Source organism: Euprymna scolopes, chromosome 18, assembly GCF_053919585.1.
Source record: "Euprymna scolopes isolate OS-2025 chromosome 18, ASM5391958v1, whole genome shotgun sequence".
NCBI lineage: Eukaryota > Metazoa > Mollusca > Cephalopoda > Sepiida > Sepiolidae > Euprymna > Euprymna scolopes.
In genome coordinates this window covers 77733242-77758241 of record NC_136499.1, presented here as the reverse complement: position 1 = coordinate 77758241, position 25000 = coordinate 77733242, and positions in this window count along the sequence as shown.

Here is a 25000-nt window from a genome sequence, read left to right as displayed (position 1 = left end):
CGAATGAACTCTTTTCTGGGTCAACGGCCAACTAGCACAGTGTATATTTGTGTGTGTGTATATGTGTATTGGGGTGGAGAGGGCTCCCGTAAGCCGTGGTGAAGGCAACCTTTCTAGGAGAAGCAAATCTCTGATTTTAAAAACCATAAAGCGGAAGACCAGAACCCGCATTAAGCTGGTCTGCAGTTTAATTTGTGTAGTGTGTGTAGATATATATGGATATATATATATATATATATATATATATATATATATATATATATATATATATAACCTCTATGTACTCGTCACTTGAGCTATTCTGGAATGTGAAGTAAAATATTATGCAGAAAATCAATTACAAAGCATGTTTACTGCATTCTAGCCAGAAGATCATAGGAAAAGAATATAAACAATTAATTTTTGACAGTTACGACCAATTTTGCAGTCTTTTTTCAATGCTTGAGCTTTTACAGTCAGTTATGAGAAACATTCGTTGATCTAAATCCTTTGTATCGCTTTATTGCAGGTCAATATTTTTTTTTAATTTTGAAATTGCTATGAAACACAAAGAAGTGAAATTTGGTACATTGGATGAGCATAATTTTTATGCAAGACAATGCACCATCCCACTCAACCATGGCTACCACATCCTACGTTAAGTCATTAGGCATTAGTGAAGAAAGTTTGATGACATGGCCACCTTGTTCTCCAGATATAAAACCAATTGAGTAGCTCTGTTCAATAAATAAAGATGAATTTTTATGGAGGGGGTGTTCAATTTTCTCTCGAAAGATAAACTTTGGAGGAAGATTTTCAAAATCTGCCGATTGACATCATCAGTTGACAAGAAGCTATTGAAAATGATTTTGAAGCATGATAGTTATGTTAATAAATAAATATTCCCTTAAACAAAATAATGTGAAATTCGTTCTTGTTTTTAGTTAATATTGTAACTGGATATGTTCTTATTTCATATAAATAAAAATATAAAGTTAGAATATTGATTTATTACCAAAAATATACATTTTTAGACACTTACAATAAAGTTATGCACATTTAAAATTACCAGAAAATAGAAAAATTAGCATAATTTTTAAAATATTTGTTCAAATTCCACAAAAATCAGAGAAGGAAGGTATCTTGTTATGCTCTCCCAGTGTTATACCAAATTTCACTTCTCTGCGTTTCATAGCAATTTTCAAAATTTAAAAACTATTGACCTGCAATAAAGCGATGCACAGGGTTTATTTTGATCATAGTTACATTTTCTGACAATTTTTGCGATTTGAAAGTTCATTTACTATAATATTATTACGATTATATTATATTATTGAAATGAAATATTTTATATCGAGTGCACTAATGAATGTCCTTAATACCAAATGTATGATTGAAAAGCTGATATGTAAAAAAGATGGAAGAAAAAGAATAAAATGAAGCTTGGATTCTGGAAAATAGATAAAATAAAAGTGAAACTTATTTTCTATTTTTACTTGCGTGAGGATTTTACTAAAACACAACGTGAAAATATATAGATAAAAAATTACAAATGACAAAAATTAGAAAATTAAATACAAAAATCAAATTATTGGTAATCCTGGATAGAGAAATGTTGAAATAAAATTTAAACAAATTAAGATACACAAAATTTTAGAGTTTTATGAAAAAGAGTTGTCATTATAATAAAACATCTGGAAAAGTCTTATTTATTCTCTAGGTTGTGCCAATCATCTTTTAGAATAAATGTTACCTTTAGGAAATCATGTTCATTTTGCGATGCCGTCAAACTCTTATGTAGATTCGTTTCTGGAGTTTTCTCATTTCAAAATGAAATCTGTGAACTGCAACTTTTATAATAAGAAACGGAATGCAAATGTCTTCTTTTGTTGTTAAGAAAATAGCTTGTGTGGCTTATGCTATCTTAATATGATAGAAAAAAAATTGAATCATCCCAAAAGACAATCTTACCCTTGTGCAGCATGTTAACAATAGTTGATTTCTAATAACATGTGAAACACTTATAGTGCTTTACCATCGAACTCTGTATGTGCTAATGCTAAAGAAGAAATTACAATGATACAACAGCAACAGTATGCCAACTTTTATGCCATTCTCGCATTATACATATATATATATATATATATATATATATATTCCTGAGTTATATATATATATATATATATATATATATATATATATATATATATATATATATTCCTGAGTTATATATATATATATATATATATATATATATATATAAAAGGAACCTTGTCTGCGTGTGTACGAGTTCGTTCCCTATGGACTCCAAAATTGTTGGGCCGATTTTTCTGTAATTTAATATGAAGGTGCTTTATGTGCCTGGCAGTGTTCTTTAGATAGGTTTTGTATCGGAATATCTTCGATAAGTATCGATAATTGAAATGATCTGATGAAAGAAGGAACAGGCGATTTAGACTAGCCTAACATCTCAAGTGAATTTGAGAAGTTTATTATCACAAAGCCGAAAGGCCTGACATAAAATCAACAGATATGACAGGGGCATGTTCAGAATAAATGTTTCTATTTAGAATACAATTGAAGCATGATACTTAAATTTAGCATTTTAAAATTTCATAAAACCATTATATATATAAAAATAATTTTATAAAATCAACAGTAGGTACTCTGCAGTGCAACGTAGACTACAATGTACTGTAGACCTATTCACTGTGGGGAGATATGTGAAGCTTTCATTCGGTGCACCGTGATAGGTCAGCAACTAGAGCAGGCAATCAATCGATTTGATTGAAATCGGTGAAATGGCCAATGGGCTATTTCACCGATTTCGATGACAATAAAAATATGGGAGTGTGAAATACGTTGATTGTCATTGAATCCCGGACGACGTCAGGTCTACCTGTCAGTGTTTGTGCGTGTGTGTATGTATGTATATATATCTATATATCTATATATCTATATATATATATTTATATATATATCTATATATATATATTTATATATATATATATATATATATATATATATAGATATAATCTATATATAGATAGATATAATCTATATATATATATATATATGTATATATATCTATATATATATATATATATAGATATATATATCTATATATATATATATATAGATATATATATCTATATATATATATAGATATATATATCTATATATATCTATATATATATCTATATATATATATATATATATATAGATATATATATCTATATATATATATATATATAGATATATATATCTATATATATATATATATATAGATATATATATCTATATATATATATAGATATATATATCTATATATATCTATATATATATCTATATATATATATCTATATATATATATCTATATATATATATCTATATATATATATATATATATATATATATATATATAGCCCATTTACACACAGGCAAACACCTGATGGTTCTTTCTTTCATATGCCTTATTTCTATACATAGCTTTTGTTTACATGTGTAGCAAGTGAGCAATAATCAACCATGTGCTTCCCCTATGGATGCCCGTACGCACAACAATAATCTGTTTTTTCTCTTTCGGTCGTAAAATTTTAATAAACTTATTTTGTGGCGATTATTGCCTCTATCTGGAATAAACATTCTTTCTTTTCACATTGCTTTTTCTTTATCTTTCTGATTATAACTTTCAGAGATATTTTCACTTTCCCAAGTTCTTCATTCTTAATGGGATGTCCTTTTAGTACTACTACTAGTAGTAGTAGTAGTAGTAGTAGTAGTAGTAGTAGAATACTTGTTATTACTATTCTTTGAATTCTATTATTACCATTATTATTTTCTTATTCTAAATATTACGGTATGTTTTCTCTGTTGTTTTTTACATAAGAAAAAACAACTTCTCCATCTGCAAGGATTTTGCAATAATTGCAACACACCGCACACAATGTTTTTCGGATTTATTAACTCGCATTTTGTGCTTCTCCTGCTTTTTTTCCATTACTTTTTTTCACCGGCATCATTTCCTGATCTCACAACATAACAAGCATAACTCAGTCTAGAAAGATTTCTATTTTGTTAACTTAAACCAGGAGTAATGCTCTTACGATTATTACCCTTACGTTTTCTTTATTTAATTCCCTGTGTTGGGGTTGGTGTCATACACAATATTTTCTGTTTTACACACATTTTTGTACAGCGTTACTTCATCTGCCTTATTTACAGTTATTTTTACCGATTTTCCTTCCTTACATTAGCTAACAACCAGGCGGTGTGAGTTTTCATTCCAGGTCATTACCAATAACATCATCAAAACTAAACAACTTTATCAGTTTATAAGTATTTCTCCTTCATTACAAATACACCAGATTCAATGGTTTCAGACATCATTGAAATTTGTCTTTGTAAACGTTCCTTATTCAGTAATTTCCTCTATTGTTGGGTGGCGATGCACATATGCAAACTTTATCAGAATTTTTTCTTTGTGAACATTTTTTCTTTTTTGTATTATATGGGTTGGGGGCACATTCTCTTATGTTAATTTATGTGCTTTTTAACCTTGCTTAATATTTAATTATTAGTGTGGAACTCGATTACCACTTCAAAAAATAAAACAAAACATAATTAGCTAAGATAATGCGCTACATAATTATAATTTCCTTTGTCTTTGAGGGACGGACTGCTTTTATTTAATTTGTTCGGGCTTTGTGCCATATTTCCATCAGGCATGATGCATGGGTCCTCCTAGTTTCCTATAATAACAAGGTTTCCTATAATAACAAGGTTTCCTATAATAACAAGGTTTCCTATAATAACAAGGTCAATGAAATTATGTTTTCATATCTAGATCATATATACTGGTTGCATTTTAATGACCAAAGGGGAAAATATGTTCACGATCATCATTTTTTTTTTTATGTTTTTGTTTCATCAAACGCCTATATATGTTTTCTTTAGGGTCTTACGTTCGTTTCGCAACCCATAATGAAAAACATTGTCTTTAGTCTATTTGGAGACAAATATCAGTAAAAACCAACACAACGTGTAAAAATAAAATAAAAGGAAGAAAATTGTTTAAGAAAGATGAGAAGATGAGTAAATCGAAAACATAAAAAAACTCACTTTAAAAATAATAATCAGAAAAAAAAAAAAATACATCTGGAGCCACGTTGGAAGGTTCTCAAGCTATGGTAAAAAAACAAATACAGAGATTATTGTATTACAATTGCAAGTAAATTACTGATTGAAACCAACTATAAGAGTGTCATAATAACACTAAAAATATAGGGGGTTTATTGGTATATGATTCACCCCCCACTCCCTTATAGTAAGCATATTATCACAGATATACCAAGAATTTTTCAAGCTATTGCTGACAAATCTTTACTCAAGAGGCAATATAGGTAAATTTATAAATAAAATTACTGTTAAATTATAATTTTTGACTTCTACAAGTCTATCTTCATCTATTATTAGTTGCAACACTATAAAAATTCAACATGCTACTAAGTTGCTAATGAAAAATAGATACTGTTAGCAATACATCCGAGACACAATGCAATAGTAAAAACGTAAATTATTGTTCACTGACGACGGGGGAGGGGTTCTATAGTCTCAAATATAGTTTATAAATGTAGCATAGTGACAAGGAATTATATGTTGAGTTTACTAATAGAAATTTCAAGAATATAGAAATCACATGCACTTTTAAAACTAGGCTTACGGTAGAAACCGAAAGTACTCTTACACCATTGGCTAGATATGTTAATGAATTGTTTAGAAATTAAACTCGTGTTGAGTTGAAATGGGCGACATTTGAGGAAGAGAATTAATATATACTCAACAAAAATTAATACTATATACTGATATCTAAAGACAATTTGCTAAACAAAAGGCAAAATATTCTACAAAACTATCTGTACCAAAATAGTATATACTATCCTATTTTAAACCTACCTGAACACTGCAAAAATTAATTAAAATGAATATTTAGTAATATTTATTCTATTTATTAAATTTCTTCATGAGCAAAAATTAATTAAAATGAATTCATTCGCTCATGAAGAAATTTAATAAATAGAATAAATATTACTAAAATTAAATATACATATTCAATGCAGTTTCAACTTTGAAATAATAATTAAATAATTTATGCAACTTGAACAGTGGGTTATTTTAGAATATGCTTCTCGTACTCCTTTTGGATAATTTACATTAGATGAATCAAATAATATGTGGGAGATCGATTTCTCATGCTAGTATACAAATTATAATTAATAACTTGAAGCTGTTCAAAGAATCCACATCCGATTAAGTATAAGTAATCAAATAAATTCATTAAATCATAAATTATAAAGGGTTTTATAGATAAAAATGAATGGATTTTTGCATGAAAGTAAACGGATATCAAATAGGGGAAGGATATATAATATTCATTTTAAAGAGAGAGAGAGAGAGAGAGAGAGAGAGAGAGAGAGAGAAGGAGATGTTAGTTTTTAGTGTTTGCCCAATGAACTGTTTTAGTCTCTTACCTCTTAATTAAATAGGTAATATTATTGAATTACTTTGAATATTCTGTGTATCCCATGAACCAAAAAAATTACTAGTTTTTCAAACAACTAAAATAAAACTCATTTTGGTTTAAAAAGACTATAAAAAAAACGTTTATGTCCAGTAAGGTAAGACTGAGGAATACAGATTAGTAACATTTTTATAGGAGGATTAGCATGAACTGATACAATGTCAATTGAAACGCTTTCATTCGTAAAAGTATGATCTAATAGGCAGAGGGGTTTTGACATAGATGACTAATAGGGGGAAATGTATAAAAGTAACAATCTATTCCTTCCAATGAGATATATTTTTCCAGTGGGGAAGGTATAAATAATCTAACAATATACACATATGCATTTGGAAATGAAAACTGAGTAAAAGGCAGAAAGATTTTTACTTCATTTTATTTTATAAATTTAGTAAAATGTAATAAGAAAAGAAAAGGGAAAAAGAGAGGAGTTATCTTTAATATTTTATTCAGAGTAGAAACCCTTAGATTTTCTTTCATTTTTATTTAAGCTTGTAAAAACAAATAATTGATTTGAAATTATTTGACGATAATTTAATTATAAAATTCAGGAAATAAATCCAATTATTTTTAATCTTAAGTAACTTTATTTTTGGTAGTGTTTATAGTATTGGTTATAGAATACATATGGGGTTAGATTATATAATGATTACAGGAAAAACTAAAATTTACATAACACCTCTGTTTAATAATTCTCCGACCTAATTGTTTCGTATCTAACCATTCACTAATTTGTAGCAATTTATAAAGATTATAACATTATATATTTAGGGCTAACAATAGTTTATAAATATTATATAAATTGATATTTTCAAATTTTATTGAAATTTTGTTTGATTTGGAGTGTGAAATCGAAGATTCACGACCTTAGCTTTGCTGGGAAAATATAAGATGGCGGCTTGAAAATTTTCCATGTGATGTCAGATGTCTTATTTTTGTGAGAAAGGGACGGGCTTATCCGTCGTCTTTAATGTGAGTTCTTCACGTTCTTGACTTGTTGTTCTTATAATCTTTCTTAAACACCTTTCTTCCTTTTATTTTGTTTTTGAACATTGTGTCAGTCTTACTGATATTCGATCGTCGCTGATGAGCAGCCAAATAGACTGAAGAATGTTATGCACTATGAGTTGCGAAATGGACGTAAAATGGTAAAGAAGAAAATATTCCCAAAAACAAAACAATTATGAATGGGTAATATTATTTCCTTTAATCATTAGAATGCAATAAATCAGTATACACACACACACACACGCACGCACGCACACACACACACACACATATTTAATTATAAATATTAATAATTATTTTTATGCCTTCATGCTTTTGCAATCGTCAGTGCAGGAAGTGATAATTACTGCTAGTCGAGAGATTTGAACCTAGTTACAAAATCACCTTTGTCTCCATTTGTTAGGACGTTATCTCTGGACTAGCATTAATTAACACGAGAATTACGGGCAACTATAAATGCCAAATTCAGACATAACAGTAAAGCAGTCAGAGTATTCTAACAAGTCGTGAATATTGTATATCGCTAGTTGATAGCCTTTTTATTTTCTTTTTCAGACAGGGTTCAACTTAAATAATATTAAAGGATTTTATAATCATAAATATTAATTATTTTTAAACTTACAGACACTATGACATTATGCTTTCACGGGTATCAGTGCAGAAAGTAATCGAAGGATTCGGGCCTAGTTACAAAGTCACCTTTGAACCCATTTGCGTGTATGTATGTGAGAAAGAGAGTACTGAGTAGCTGTATGTGCACGTATAATCTTGTGTCGAAACATACATTTGAAATGTCCGAACTCCTTTTCCATCAGTGAATTTAGAAGTTTAATAACTAATTTTGATTTCGGATACTTTTCCAGATCTTCAAAATATATTATTTCCTTTTGAATAGATCATAAAGTGACTAAAGTATTTTTTCTGCAAACAAACAAATGAGATTTTATATTTTCAGAAGCTGTGATTTCATGAATTTCTAAAGTCAAACATCTAAAAAATGGCGCCGTGCATGTTCAAAATTATTCTCAAATTTAATCTTCAATTCTTGCTTGTATTAAAAATCGAAAACGATAAGCAAAATATGTAATTGTTATTGTTAACATTTAGGTGTGAGAAGATTTGAATGTTATATCAGCTCCATATCGCCTTACTGATCGCCGGTTCATAAACTATCTACTTTAATAGAAGTGTCATGGCATTTAAAACCGTCACAGGTATATTAGACTAGCAGTGATGCCCAACGTTGCTCAGGGTTGAATGACAATCGACAAATGTTCTATCCTACTATGCTGTTAAAGTCACTGAATCGGTGAAATCAACCATTTTTCCATCAATGATTTCTCACTCTTCTTTAGTGAATCATCTGGAAGCTCACATACTTCCCTGCAGTGAATTAGTCCACAGTACATTGTCGTCTCCATTGCACTGTAGAGAATTTGCTATTTCATGAAATAAATTTATATAATAGTAGAAATAATGGCTTTAATTAAAGTTTAAGTTACAAAAGTCAAATATCATGGTTCAATTGTGCTCTAAACAGAAACATTCAGTTTGGTATGCGCCCCTGTCTTATCAAAGAACCAACTGTCGATTTTATGCATAGGGCCTTTCTGCTGATGTGAATGATAAAACTTTTCAAATGCAGTTGTGATGTTAGGCTGTATAAAAGTGTTAACTTGGGTCAAAATCTGACTTTTTTCTTTAATCTGATTTTGTTGATTATCGATTTTCGATGCTTATTAGATGCATTCTGATAAAAAAAAAAAACTTGCATAAGAACACTCCTACATGCATCAGGTACATTTGTGTGAAATTAAAAAAAAATCGGTCCAGTCGTTCCGGAGTTCATAGGGAACTAACGCACACAGACACAAATTGTCTTATATAATATATATATATATATATATATATATATATATATATATATATATATATATATATATATATATATATATATATACAGGGTGGAATGTTAAAATTGTCGCCCTAAAGAAAACAACACTACAGCTTTATTTTAAAACTTTTATTGAAAAATCAATTCAGGTAACTTGATTATGTAGTAGAGCTGACATCTATTCTATGTAGCCGCTTTCAGCCTCCATCACCACCTTCCGCCTCAATTACTGCCTCAGCAGTGGTATGGAACTGGGAGCATGCCTTTTCCACAAATGCTGGCGATTACTCGGCGAATGGCGGTGATCAGGCTGGCTTTGTTGCTGTAGAAAGTCATGTTAGTAATGTTCCTGATGTAGAACTAAACGAAATAGTCCAGTGGGTTAAGGGGAAGAGAGGGTAGGTGGGCCAGTGAGAGAAGGATACAAAGTTATAACACTCCTTCTGAAGCCAAGCTTAATTCTCTTTGGACGTGGGCTGGCACTGAGTCCTGCTTCCACACCCAAAGTCTGCCAACTGACACTTGATTGCACTAGTGGATAACCACACCTTTTAGCACATCCAACTACACTTTGGTGTTGACTGTTAAACTGATTTTTAACATGTAAGGTAGCATGATATGGCCCTCACTTGAAGTTACACCAAAGACCATAACTGTGGGCGGAGACGTTTTTCATTACCCTGGACATGTCCTTCTTATTCGTGGCAATCCAGCAATGCACTTTGACAGTGCTGGCAATGGTCTTCATTTGAATCAGTAGAGAGCATGGGTTGTACAGTAATGCATCTCCGATCTTGCTCGTTGAACATTGTGCCACTTTCAGACATGATAGAAGGTTCCTATTGCTCGAGATTTGTACACAACTGGCCAACTAGCAGATGGTCTGCAAAAAATAGAAGAAACCGGCTTTCATCAAACGGAAATAGAATCATGTTGTCTTTTCTAGGGCAACAATTTTATGGTTCCATCTTGTATGTATAGACCCAACATTATTTGGGATTGAATGAGAATCAATAATTTTATTAATCAAATCGATTGATTACCTGCTCTAGATAGCCCCCCCCCCGGAGCATACCGGAAGGAAGCATCACATGCTTTCCTTGCAATAACTTCATCCACAATACAATGTAGAGAATCTACTGTTGATTTTATAAATTCATCTTAAAGTTTAAAATGCAAAGGTCAAGCGTCATAATTTAATTGTGCTCTAAACAGAAACATCTATTTCAAAGGCGCCCCTGTCATATCAAAGAACCTACTTATTTTTACATAATGACTTGAATTAAAGTTGAACGTACAATAGTCAAATATTATGGTTCAATTGCGCTTTAAACAGAAACATTCGGTTCGAATTTATTTTAAAACAAATCTATGGTTGATTTTATAAGTTAGATTTAATGTTAACAAATTCCTAATGAACCGCCCCCCTAATTAAACACTTCATCAAATCTCCACACTAACGTATCCCTGAGTGGCTTCCGGGCCTTGATAAGTGGTGATCACTGTGTAAAAAAAAAAAAAGAAAAGATCTTTCTGCTTGTGTGGTGATAAAACTTCTGAAATTCACTTGTGATGTTCGGTTGTATAAAAGTGTTAACTTTGGTCAAAATCGGATTTTTTCGATTATCGATTTTTTATACTTATCAGACGCATTCCAATAAAAAAAAACCTACGTAAGAACACTTCAGGGGTCATTAAATACCTTCCTGTTAAATTTCTAAAATGTTTACTCAGCCGTTTTCGAGACCATAGAGAACGAACTTGCACACGCGCGCACGCACGCACGCACGCGCACACACACACACACACACACACAATTTCTTTTATATAATAGTAGAGATAAAGATAATAATCTTTGATAACAAATCAAAAAACATAGGCAAGATTTTCCAGGGTCAACATATACAGTGGAAGACATTGTGGATGATTTTTTTCTTTCTTTCTCTTTCTCAGTTGCTGTCGGCAGAAAAACACTTCATAAAAGAATGGAACTATTGATTTTAAAACGCTTACTAGTTTTCATCATTTGAGATAATGAGTTATTTTCTTAATCAGTGTTCACATTTATATTTATATTCCATTTTGGTCAATGTCGTTTAAGCCTTCTTTAGGTTCATTTATTTTATTATTAAAATACAATTGTTGTTGCTGATTTGTTGTTGTTAAGTAAGTCTCCTGAAGGTTATACCCAGAATTATCTGATCTGCATAAAGTAATTCTCATTCGATGCAACTATTGTTAAATTGCAAGAGTACAGGTTTTTACTTTGACAAAACATAAGGTTATTAATAACACACAACATTCACACGAATGATTTTTTTTTTTATTTTGCACCTGACAAGAAGAGAAGCCAGAGACGATCAGAGGAAAACGTATTCTGATGCTGAATTCCTATGGATTTCACCGGAAATATGTTAATCGAATTGTGGTCACTTGCTGCCAAACCTGTCTGCCATGCTGATATTGCCAGGGACTGGAGTTGCTGACAGCATAGTTTAACACCACCACATTACGACTGCCTCTACCATAACGAGGAAGAGTTGCTGAATTGTGTATGCTGATATTTCTTAATGCACTGTAAATGCAATAAACTGATAGTTTTGAGGCTTAGTTTCAATTCATGAACACTCGTGCGTAACGTGATATTAATGTAATAACGTGATATTAATATAATAACGTGATATTGATGTAATAACGTGATATTAATATAATAACGTGATCTTAATGTAATAACGTGATATTAATATAAGGTGATATTAATAAAATAACGTGATATTAATGTAATAACGTGATATTAATGTAATAACGTGATATTAATATAATAACGTGATATTAATATAATAACGTGATATTAATGTAATAACGTGATATTAATGTAATAACGTGATATTAATGTAATAGTGTGATATTAATATAATAACGTGATATTAATGTAATAACGTGATATTAATGTAATAGTGTGATATTAATATAATAACGTGATATTAATGTAATAACGTGATATTAATATAATAACGTGATATTAATGTAATAACGTGATATTAATGTAATAACGTGATATTAATGTAATAGTGTGATATTAATATAACGTGATATTAATGTAATAACGTGATATTAATATAATGACGTGATATTAATATAATAACGTGATATTAATGTAATAACGTGATATTAATATAATAACGTGATATTAATGTAATAGTGTGATATTAATATAATAACGTGATATTAATATAATAACGTGATATTAATATAATAACGTGATATTAATATAATAACGTGATATTAATATAATAACGTGATATTAATATAATAACGTGATATTAATGTAATAACGTGATATTAATGTAATAACGTGATATTAATATAATAACGTGATATTAATATAATAACGTGATATTAATATAATAACGTGATATTAATATAATGACGTGATATTAATATAATGACGTGATATTAATATAATAACGTGATATTAATGTAAAAACGTGATATTAATATAATAACGTGATATTATGTAATAACGTGATATTAATGTAATAACGTGATATTAATGTAATAACGTGATATTAATGTAATAACGTGATATTAATATAATAACGTGATATTAATGTAATAACGCGATATTAAAGTAATAACGTGAAATTAATGTAATAACGTGAAATGTATGTAATAACGTGATAGTAATGTAATAACGTGATATTAATGTAATAACGTGATATTAATATAATAACGTGATATTAATGTAATCGTTTATAAGAATATTCTTGTCATGCTCCAAGCATTTGCTTACACCGTGCTATGACAACATTTCTGAGAAGCTGAAAATAAATGTCAAAATGCATCAACATATATACTTAATCAGCAGCAATCTTATGTAAATACGAAGCATGCACCACAGTAACAATGAACAATGAACTTGAGGTAGGTCAAAGGGTAGATAGGCCGAAACGTGCTACTAATATATTCAAATATATTATGTCAGAATGTTTGAAATGAGAATGGATAATCTGTATTACTTTATCATCCATAGACCCATGGCACAGCGAATAAAACTGAAAAGTAACAATCAGTTTGAACTGAGAGTCTTTTGGATGTTGAAGGTTCAATTCTCACTAAAAATATAATTACGAATTATTTAAGAATTCTAATCGCTCATGACTGATGGAACGAAGCCAGTGTACTTCCCTAGATAAAATAAGGGGTTCAATTTGAAATTCCATACAGAATTCCGAGTTCAACCTAAAAATTTCTAAGTTAAACATGATGCACCAGAAGAATGTCAGAATGTTGTGAGAATAACATCCGAGATGAGAAGAGTAATCCAAATGATTGAAAATATTCAAATATACATTGATCGCCTGGAGGCCATCAAAAGTGCCATAACAATGAAGGTGTGTGAGTAGACTCCAGAAACATGCATAGACGCATCGTAGAAGAATGATAGGAAAGTAAGAACGACTGAGTATTATTTTCAAGAGGAAACCATGTGACTTTTTTTATTTGGAATTGAAATAAATTATTTCTGACACTTTTCTCACTTTTCAAATCATGTTTTTTTAATTATTCTGATTAATTTACATGCACCAAAAATTCATTGATTAAATATGAACATAGATTGCTCTTAAAACATTAACGAGATAAACATACCTAATATAATTATTTTACAATTTTATTTTATCCTGCAAAACTGTAAAAGTCTTTTTTATTTACTATTTAGAAAATACTCATCATAGTTTTTTTTTTTTTTTTTTTTTGTTTTTGTTATTACATTTTCACCCCAAACAAGGCAAATTGCCACTTTGGTGTAGGGGGCTACTATCAGGGGCAACAACTACTGGGGTACTATGTAGGGATTTGGGCAGCAAGGTGTCGGTTCACGTTACACTTGAACTTCTGCACGTCAGTACTGTTGGGGAAGCAGGGACCTGGAATGGAGTTCCAGAGTCTAGCGGTTCTGGGGAAGAAACTATTGGAGTAAAAAGATCTTTTACATCTAGGGATCTCTACAGTGTGGGGGTGGGATTTAGCAGCCTGTCGGGTTTGTCGAGGGTGCTCACGTCATGGGGGCACAAGTGATTGCAGTTCGTCAGAGCATTCACCACGAAAATACTTGTAGAAGAGGCAGAGGGATGCAACATTTCGTCGATGGGACAGAGGCTGAAGCTTAGATGCCAGTTCAGGGCCTATCAGGTTTGCGACTCTCTTTTGAACCTTGTCAAGGAGCGAGAGACTAGTAGCAGATGCACCAGCCCAGATGTGGCAGCAATACTCCATACATGGGCGAATGGTGGCCTTATAGAGGTACAGGATACTTTCGGGTGTTAGTAGTTTTCTAGCACGGTAGAGAGAGCCCACCTTTCTTGCAGCGACCCTGGCAATGCCTTCAATGTAATTATTCCAACTCATGTTTCCTGTGAACGTTAGGCCAAGGAGTTTGAAAGATGGACTCTCGGATAAAGAGTCGTTGGCCATTGCTATGGGTGGTAGAGAGGGTTTCTTGTAATTATTGAATGAAACTAGTTTAGTCTTGGCAGCATTGAACGCGACCAACCACTTTTGTCCCCATTCCACTACAGATTGGAGGTCTTCCTCTAGTGTTTCTGCCATTTCTTTAGAAATGTGTTCGTTCGTCTTCCTGTCGTGCCTGCCATAGAGTGTAGTGTCATCAGCATATATACCCATCTCAGAGGCAATGTTGTCGGGGAGGTCATTTATGAATATCAGGAACAATAGAGGTCCAAGGATAGAACCCTGGGGCACCCCTGCATTTATATCATATTGTTTAGATGTACGACCGTCGAGGACAACCTGGATTTTTCTCTTATCTAAGAAGGATTTAATTATGTTAAGTATTCTACCAGTGATACCGTATGATCTGATTTTACTGAGGAGACCCTCATGCCATACCCTGTCAAAAGCCTTAGATATATCTAGAGCTACCGCTCTGCCCTCCCCCGCTTTGTCCAGTGAATGGTATATACGTTCAGAGATCACAGTTAGGATGTCTGCTGTGGAACGGGCTTGTCTAAATCCATATTGTTTGTCAGTCAGTAGTTTAGCATCTGTAAGATGATGGACTAGAGCATGGTTAATTATGGTCTCAAATATTTTGGCAAAAAGTGGGAGGAGGCTAATGGGGCGATAATTTGATGGGTCTGTCCTTTCGCCAGAATTCTTGAATACTGGTACAACAGAAGCAGTTTTCCAACAGCTCGGAAAGCAAGCTTCATTAAGGCATTTGTTGTAGAGTTTGGAGAGAACTGGAGCTACTTCGGCTGAGCACTTTTTTAATAGCACAACTGGGATAAGATCGGGTCCACATGCTTTTGAGGTGTCAAGGTTTTTTATGATAGCATGCACCTGAGCAGGGGTGGTTTTCAGATCGTCTAGTGTGGCGTCCGTCCGCATAGGAAAGTCAGGTAGGGGGTGGTTGGAAGGGTCCAGTGTGGAGTTTGAGGCAAACCGACTGGCAAGCATGTTAGCCTTGTCGGTTGCTGAGGAGACAACCTCGTGATTGTTGGTTAGTAGGGGAATTGTTGATTGCCCATTATTTACTACACTGTTGTAGATTTTCCAGAAGTCTCGAGTTCCTAGTTTTTGTGCTTCGATGCGCTTTTTAGTGGTTTCCGTAAATTCTCTCTTAGCTGTCGCTATTTCTTTCTTAACGTTATTTTTAGCTTCTATATACTTCAGTCTGTTTGAACTGGACTTATGTCGGTTAAACCTACGGTATGCATGCTGCTTTTGAGCAATGGCAGTTGCACAAGTCGACGTAAACCATTGGGGAGAGTGGGTCTTGCTATAAAATTTCCGCATGGGAACATGCGCTTCGATTGCAGTTTTGAACCAGTCAGTGGTCTCGTTTGCACATTGTTCAGCAGGGAGAGAGAAAATATTTTTCCATGGAGCATCTCTAATTAGTTCCCTGATGGCTTCCCAGTCAGCCTTATTATAATATCTCGTTGTTTTGAGCACTGGCTCTTCAGTTTTGGGTCTAGAGTTTAGGGCGATTTCAACCATACCTTTGTGTATACAAAGATTAAAATACGATATGATACTACTTAACAAATACAAAGTTTAAAATACGGATATACAAAGATTAAAATACGGATATAATGCTACTAAACGTTATATCTAGAATCCTTATTTCAATTTTGATCAAAATCCATTACTTATTTTGATTCTATAAAATGTATATAAATTAAAGCTTAAAAAGTTTTAAGAAAAAATGAAATTCAGAGAATCCTGCTTAATTGGTGTCTAATAGTTAAAAATTCAATGCAAATCTGAAATATTTGAATTTTTAAATGGGAGTTTCTGTTCATATTATTTTTCTTATAAACTATTTAGCATATTAAAAAAAATACATTTGAGGAATATTTACTAATTGATGTTACCTATTGTTAAAATTTTACACAATTAAGAGATATCTGAATTTTCCAAATTGCTTCATCCCTTCTTTGTCTTTCCCTTTTAAATAAAACTGAATTAAACTCCATATATCTCACATTATCCACCCTTATGCCTAGCAGTCATGTATCAATGTGTATTATGATCGGTTAATTAATTTAGGAGTGATCATATATATGCAAATACATATACACAAACTTTATATAAATAAGCATATTTGTATACATTAAATATACACTAATTTGCAAGTATCATGAATATTACAACTTGTCATCAGTATAAACTTTCTCACTTTTATTTTTCATGTAATTCTAAATTGATTTATTTAAAATGCTGTCCTGCAATAACATCCACTTGTTATTTATTCTTTATTTCATTAAATTTAAAATTTATGGCTCGTGAAAATAACTAACATTCTTTAATAAGTCAAGAAAGTTTTGGAGACAATGTCACTGAAGATAAATTACAGTCATTTGTACAAACTCGTAAATTGATCATCAGTTTCATAAATATAAAAATGTTCATTTGTTTTGTCCATTTTGACTGCGTTGCATTAACTTTAAATATTACAATCTCATGTTAGATCCGAAAATGGCTTCTATAAGTATACAAACATTGTTCAGCAAAACACCAGTTTAATAACTGCTGTTTAAAACAGAATAGCCTTAAATTCTTCGACTAAGTTTTCTAAAGCTTGCCTCCTTCTCTTATCTGTCTCTCTATCTTTATATGTTATTGTCTTCCTTTTCTTTGTTATGCTATTTCTGTCCTCTTTTCACTCACTAGAATAATTGGCTCGATATATGTACTTTCTTTTGTATTTATATTTATCTGCTTCGACTGAAATAAAAATGTTTAATGCTTCATGGTTATTACTAATTAAATAATTAAATAAAATATATTAATTTCATGTTTTCACATGGAAATTATTTTAAACTTTAAAAATATTTAAGGTTTCCCTTTGAATCACCAATCCTCATTATTTTTTTCATTTCCTTGATATTCAGAGCCAAAGCACATTTCTGAATGTGTATATGTTTTTTATCTAATAATAATTGTAAACATTTTCTTTTGTAAGAAACTTTGCATCTTTTTAATTGTTTTATAAAACAATAAATGTTGTTTGAAAGTAGTTACTTCATAAAACTGCACATCAGAAGCATCACTGTGATCAACTTACAGCTTAAAGATGAAAACTGCATAGATCATTGCACTTTTGGAAAGGTGTAGGATGAAGAGAACAGTTACATTTAAATTGTGGTTGTTAGCTATCCTTATCAGATAAAACAAATTCTTTTTGATTTTCATTGACTTTAAATTTAAAAGTGCCCGATCCTCTTGCCTGATAATGTAAATAAGAATAAAGATATTAAAACCTTTTAACAAATCCACCGTTAATGGACTCAGAATTGCATTTATGTAAACTGACCAAGCATTTCATTTTCAATAAAACGATAAACAAAATGTGTATATCATATGCCATGATTAGAAGGAAATTACAAGGCAACTATAATCCATAATGATGAACACACAACCAGAGACAGTAATGGTCAGCATAGTTTTTGTGATTTTCATTCAACTGTTAATCTTTTAACTGTTGTGAATGAGCAGATCTTTTCTTTTGTAAATGAGCAGATCTTTTCTTTTGTAAAATGAGCAGATCTTTTCTTTTGTAAAATGAGCAGATCTTTTCTTTTGTAAAATGAGCAGATCTTTTCTTTTGTAAATGAGCAGATCTTTTCTTTTGTAAAATGAGCAGATCTTTTCTTTTGTAAAATGAGCAGATCTTTTCTTTTGTAAAATGAGCAGATCTTTTCTTTTGTAAAATGAGCAGATCTGTCAGTTTATGGATAATTCAGGAGCAGGTAGGGCCATTACACTTGATGTGTCATTCTCTTTTAACCTAACTTTACATTTCTTTAAATTCTAGGTTTTTCTTCTGTCACTTTTCTTCCTGACATTCTCATGGATGGCTCTGTTTTTGAGAAATGTTTGGCGATGCTTTCAAATTTAAATGAACTCGTTTTTTATAAAGCTTTCGAAATCTGTTTATCTGAATTTCTTACTCAGAAAATAAACAAAAATTATCTATCAATAAAACTGAGAATGTATGTGTGTGTGAGGACAACTATCAACCTATGGAATGTGACAAAAGAGAAAATAAAGTAAGCGAGAATTACAAGGTTGTCAAAAGTAAACATAACATTCACTTTCTACTCTCTTAAACAGTAAACCCGACAGTCTTGCTTCATATTTCAATCTTCGGAAAGTTATAAAAAGTATGAGTAAAAACGTAGATGAAAAAGCAAAACATAAACCCAATTCCTTCATCCAAGTTCAACTAAACATATTTATGGAGAAAATAATTTAGAACCATTAAATCAGTATTTTGCATATTAAACATATTTTCTTGCTATCTATCATTCTGAAATTGACATATAATGAATTGAAATATTAATGAGAACACTTATTTACAAATGAAATAAAAAAAAAAAAAAAGTAGAATAAGAAATTAAATTACAAGACTACACAAAATTATAAATGGACAGGAAACTGAATTATTGTTAAAATCTATAATGGAATCATATTTCATGCATCAAAATGAGTTGATTTCATATCAATGTAGCGTTGTCTACACTTTATCTTCATATGAATAGAAAATAAAAACAAACTGATATTTTATTAATATATACATTTACGATAATCGATTCTGTCCTTATCAATTATCTATTACAATCACTATCTTCAGCCATTGTACGCTCTAGCTTTCTTGTCCCATTATCTGAATATTTGGTTGACAATCTATTTTGTTCAAAATTAGCCTCAGTGATATAGTGAATTGGAATTTTCCACTATACTCTAAATTTAATCCGAGGATATAGTTTTCATTTTAGCATTAAATAATTTATAAATATAGACAGCAATTATCACTTTCTTATGTTATATTCCCACTATTTCATTGATATTCTTGATACATACAACACAACAGAGGAAATGAACACATAGCAATCAGATATCCAAAGTACATTGACAATAACTAACAACTAAGATTAAGAGATGATTTCAATTACAGAGAAATGTTTCTGCAACAAAAACAGTGATAGTTATAATGAACTAGAAGAATACTCTTCCCAGGTTAGAATAAATTTAATGCTCCAAATACGACAGATTTGGCTACTTTTATATCTCCTTACAAAGATTACGAGAAAAATGTAATACTATTAAACCTAATGTCTAGAATGTTTAACTCAATGTTGATCAAAATCCATGACATGATTTCGATTTTAGAAAATACCTAAATTATAATTCTTAAGCTTAAGGGATTTTAAGAAGAAATTAAAATTCAAGGAGCCTGACTTATTTTGTGTCTAATGTTTGCATAAAAAGTAATGAAATATTACATTTTTTAAAATGAGAGTATGTGCACATATTATGCATCTTAAAAACACTTTAAAATACTTCAATAAAACAGAAATTTTGGGAATATATACATTTTTTTTAATTGGAATTCATTGAGATGAGTTTATTATTTATTCATTTTATTTATTGCGGACTATTATCCTCATGTTTTATTAGTTGCTGTTTCACGCCTGACGAAGGCCAGAGGAATAGTTGGCCGAAGCGTCATGAAAACAACTAAGAAAAGATGAGGATAATAGTCCGCAATAAATAAAATTAATTTTTGGAATATTTGTTAATCGATGTAAAATACATATTGTTAAGATTTTACAAAAATCTGAGGTATTTGAATTTTTACAAAAGGATTCCAGCAACTCTTTACCCCCCCCCCTTTTGTATAAAACTAAATTATATTATATAGAGTCGATATTATCCACCCTTATACTTAGCAGCTATTTTCCAAAATTCGTAGTGATCGGTTAATTAGTTTAGAAATGAATCTTGTACATAGGACTATATAACCATATACATAACTTTATATAAAAACTAGCAGATGTACCCGGCATTGCCCGGTATTTAACATAATGTTAAATTTCTTTAAAAAAAAGTAAAAAACGGAAAGAAACTGAGATATGTGCATGCGAGTATTATGTTATTAGCTAGTGAGCAGCATAAAAACATATGTTAGATGATATTCAATCATATTCATTTGGGAAATTTTTAAACATAACATTATTATTTACGATTATTAATAATTGTTGTTGTCTCATACCATTATTCTTTTTGTTATATTGTTATATTATGATAAACTGCACTCAGAAAGCATATAGCCTAAATAAGGCTATATGCTTTCTGAGTGCAGTTTATCATAAAACCTCCTCAAATCCTTATTTTGTTGATACTAAAATATTTAAAAACTGAGAGTAACTTCGTGCCAAAACTAAATAAATACTTCAATTATTTAAAAAATTCGAATAAACATTATATAAAGGTTTTTCATTATTTTTTACTTTTTCTATTTTCTTTTTTATGCAAGTTTTGAAAATATGTTTTTTTGCTAGTCTAAATCAGGCCAAATATTCTTGTCAATGAAATTCAAAAGAATTTGCTTTACAGCGTTATTTTTCGAAGCTAAAGAAAGTCAGTATGAAAACACAAATTATAATTAATGAGTGCATCCAATGGAAACATGCGAAGTCGGCTTATAAAACTGGCAAAAGTAAATGTCTGCAAAAATAGACAAGAAAAATTTAGTCAACTGGAAATGAACATCAGCAAAAGGCTTTAGAATTCCTCAGGTTTTATACAAATAAATGACAAATACAACATATACAAATAAATGACAAATACAACATATACAAATAAATGACAAATACAACATATACAAATAATGACAAATACAACATATACAAATATATGACAAATACAACATATACAAATGACAAGTACAACAGACACAAATAAATGAATAAATCTTTGAAGAAGGACGTATTTGACAGTTTTTTTCTAGCACATTTGTTAACTTTACCTTTTTTCATTATTTTCTACTGTCATTAAGATTTTTGTAGTTTCATCTTTTATTTTGACATTTTTTGTACTTAATTTTACTTTTTGGTTTTATTTTTCATTATTCTTTTCATATAAAATATTCTCTATTCTTCTTTTTTCTTTTTGAAACAGTTTTCATTCGTGGAATCATTAGAATATTATTTTATTCTTTGCTTTTTTTTCTATTCTTCTTTTCATTTATGTTTATCTTCTTTATTCTTTTGCGCCTTTCTCACAGGTGACTATGATGATTTTTAGTTCCTTGTAATTTCCTAATTTCTCAGTTTTTGGTTATCTTCCCCTTTTCTCTCCTTCATTTTTGCCCATATTTTTATTTTGTAAGTTTCTGCCTTATTTTATTCTTTCTTTATCATCCGTTTTCAGCTTTTTCCTTCTTTACACTTCATTTTTATCTTTCGTTTTTAGACTCTGCCATGCCTTTTCAAAAACTTTCTACTACTTTTTTGGGAGAGATTTTTCTCTGCATTTTTTACTTAAATATTTTCGTCACTTTTTTTCCATATGTTCAGCAAATTCTATTGTTAGTGGCGTTGCCATTCACTACTGTTAACACATATTCAAGTGCGTTTCCTTCCTTCTGAGAATACACATAATTTCTCAAAAGAAAATTATTAATAGTGTGTACTAGACTACCCTTGACCCGTCGGATCAGTATGTATTATATATATATATATATATATATATATATATATATATATATATATATATATTTAAAGTGATGGTTGTGTAGTTCCAACGAGAGAAAAAATGTATATTTAAAAGAGTGTAGCCATCAACAATTGTGGGTTTTTTTTTAAAGGTTTTCATCATATTTTTATTTTAAAATATTTTTATAACGCGTTTCGAGCTTAGGGTGTGCTCTCTTCAGATATTTTCGTAAAAAGTTTTTCTTTAAAATGGGAGTTTGTAGATATGCCTCCGCTGATATTAAATATGTTTTTCATAGCGATGCGTGTGTTCAGTGTTCAGACATTCTGTCTCCAACTGTAAGTTGTTCACAGTGAATTCTTCTTCTTCTTATCATTATTATTATTGAATAAATAATTTTCTAACTTTAACATTGGGTGATAAAGTAGCAGCAACTTAGGCTTGCTACTTTCAAACCTACGTCCACATCTACAGCTTTTGAAAACTAATATTCACACATGTTTATGATGTAACTCTGCTTTGGATGACTACCTATGATTCAGTATGAAAATTATGCTTCTTTTGCAATCACCATTTATCGTTTATGTTATTGATTTTCAAGTACATGTTTCCTGATAATAATCATGAAGTGTGTTCAGTGACAAACAAAAAAACTAGTAAGATCCACGGTTTTAGCATAAGTGATCCATAGTTATAGGTCATCTATGTTTCTTGTTTTAAGGAATTACATCATTCTTGGGTCATTTCAGTTATGGATGATGCCACAGACTATAACAATATCTTTCACAGTTGGATAAATGATCTTGCTAGTGTTACCTGCTTTAATGGATGGCATCGTGTCTTTGTGACGTCATCTCTTTGTGTGATCAGCCTATGTGCATGGAGATAAAAAAACGTACAAAATAAAGAAATAATATCTATTATTAGTATACTATATCATCTGTGTATAGACGGCTACTATATGTATTTATCTACATACATTGGCTGTACCACTACTACACTTTCCCAAAAGTTCACATTACAACACTGAGAGCACTAGAAAGAATATAACAGTCCCATTCACAATTCAGTCAATTCAATAACATTTATGAGTGCGATCCCAAATGGAAAAAAGAATAAAAAATTCTTGAAGCACTGTATATAATCTACAATATCAATTACGAATTCAACAAAATACTTTATGGACCACTTGAAAAAAAATTTTTTTTAATACTTATTAAACAAAAAAATTTTTTTAAAATACTTATTAAACAAAAATATTTCATATTATTTAATTTCATTTGTCTCAATGAACATATGTTGCCTAACTAACCCTAATCTTTATTTCTCTCTCTCTCTCTCTCTCTCTCTCTCTCTCTCTCTCTCTCTCTCTCTCTCTCTGTACATATATTTATTTATTTCCTTCAAACCTCTGGCCTTGATGGAGGGGAGATTAAAACTTGCTGCTATGGTTTCAAATGATCTGAAATAACAGAAACTTGACTTCAAATATTTCTTATATGTTATATCTCCCCTCTTTTGGAAATAGGTTACGATTATGAATATTTCCAGTATCCCTTGTACACTGTGAAATTTACTTTATGCATGAAAACCAAAGAAGGAAGATATAACATGTGAGAAATATTTAGAAGCAAGCCTTCCCTTGCTGTTATTTCAGATCATTTGAAACCAAAGCAGCAATTTTAAGTCTCCCCTCCATCAAGGCCAGAGGTTTTGAAGAAATATAAGATATTTTGCAATTCATATACAAAACTAGGAAAACTAGGATTGAAACGTTTTATGCCTGTACAAAATGCTAAAAATAGACTCTGGATGATGGAAGATCCCGTAACGTGCAATCTTAAGAGCAAATGTCACATAGCCAACCACACAAGTAAGGTCAATTTCTAACGAGCCTTCATTTGTTAAATTCTGATCAGTAATCATACCACCTTTTTGGAATGCTCATATCTTTGGTTCTATGGAACGAAACTGCATGAAAATGTGCAGGCTTTTTGAAGATTATAATATTATTCTATAAATAAAATTTTATGACAATTGGTAAAAAAACCCTTTATTTTAAAATCAATAAAATATGCCCAAATTAGCCTACAGTTGTATATATAGTGTCCTGGCAGGTCAGATTAATTTTTGCCGCTTTGGGATGAATTTTGCTTAGGGTTTTTTTTGCTTGGTTGTCTCCTCTATTACCTTGCCAGGCCACTTATATATATATATATATATATATATATAAAGCAGAAGTACCCGTTGTTGACAGGGTTTAAAAACAGCCCACAGAAAATGGACTGTGATTGATGAAAGTATGATAGGTTATGAAAAGGAGGAGGTTGTAAAGAGGTAGGTTTTGATACTCAAAAATTTTACTCTAAGCAAAATATGATGAAAGTAAAGATAATTTTCGCAAAAATATATTTTTTATATCAACTTTGTTTCCATTCGTAGCCAAGAGTGGCCAACAAAATGATGTTTCCTTACAAAGAGAAAATGTTATATATATAATAATATAAATA